This window comes from Portunus trituberculatus, chromosome 37, assembly GCF_017591435.1.
Source record: "Portunus trituberculatus isolate SZX2019 chromosome 37, ASM1759143v1, whole genome shotgun sequence".
NCBI classification, from domain to species: Eukaryota; Metazoa; Arthropoda; class Malacostraca; order Decapoda; family Portunidae; genus Portunus; species Portunus trituberculatus.
The window spans coordinates 17,729,396-17,730,802 of NC_059291.1; positions in this window are offsets into that span (position 1 = coordinate 17,729,396).

The following is a 1,407-nucleotide window of genomic DNA, read 5'->3' on the forward strand; positions in this document are numbered from 1 at the left end:
TATATATTTCTCTTTTTTCATTTTCCTCTTTTCTACGATTTTATTTCCTTTTTTGCAATGAATGTTGAGAGTATTTTCACTCATGACGCAGCAGCACACCGTTACCTGTAATCAGTCAGACGATCAGTGAATCGCTCAGGCAGTCAGTTAGTTGGTCAGTTAGTCGCTCACTCAGGCGTTCAATCAGTCAATCAATCACTCTCACTTTCAGCAAGCATATCACACAATGATGGAGACCTGAAAGCATTTATATTGTTTTCATAACACAGGGTTGACAGACGCTGTGAACTTTGGATTAGGACTGACATTCACACAATAAAAGAGTAACGGTAACACAATGGCTGTCTGCTGATGAGAGAGACAGTCAGTAGTGTAGGGAATAAATGGATGTCCGGGCAATTTGTCTCTTAAAGTGCCTCATTCTAACAAAGACCGTGGAATTCAGACTTAAAGAGATTTTGTGGTTACGTTTTATCTCCTTTATATATCATGTGAATGAATGCTAGGAAAATGTTACCATAGCAGATTGCATCCATTTATTTCTTTTTAATCTGGAGATTACTATTTCTGTTATGCTTTATTGCGTTCATCCGTAAAGACTAAATGAAGTGTTCTAGAATATCATCTTAAGAATTTGATACAAATTGTGTGGAGATTATTCTATATGACGTATTTCGCCTCAACGCTCCTTGTGCAGCTCGGTACAATGTTAACACACTATAGCTGACCTTAGGAGGCATATATTATACATGATTAATTATGCTAACTATCTGTTTTCATTGGAGTGTTTCCCTCGGGGGATATATCATAGTAGGTTCAAGAATATATTATTTCATTCCTTCCCATGCTGTGCTACTCTCCTTTTAATGTTGCACCAAAATGACTGCCAAACTTCTTCCACACTACCACTAAGTACCACATTACTGAACACTAATTCTCTGTGCTTTTTTTAACTTTTCCACCAGTCACGTACCGTTGTCTTCGATGTTCATATTTCTCTTGTGAGTTTTCCGTTGTTCGATATAAACAGCAAAACTTGGTGAATTCATCTAACTTTCCATGATATATTTTGGTGGCAGTATCACTCACGGTGACAATAAATTATGACTTGCCTCTGCGTGACGGGCTCCGCTGACAGTCCTTTGATCACGCATATTGGAGCGTGCGTGAATAGTCTTCCTCATATTGAAATGTCGTCTTCATATTTTCTTTTTCCTATCATCTTCATAAAGGGATCACTTTATCTTCCTAGCCGTCTCCACATCCTATCTATGAAAAACCGTCTCCTCCAAAATAAGAATGTAGAGCATTTATGTTAACAGGAGCACCAAAAGTTACAGTAGACCTTATAAACAGTACCAGTAGCTGCCGCAACGCATTGCTGTAACATTATTATTATCATTGTTA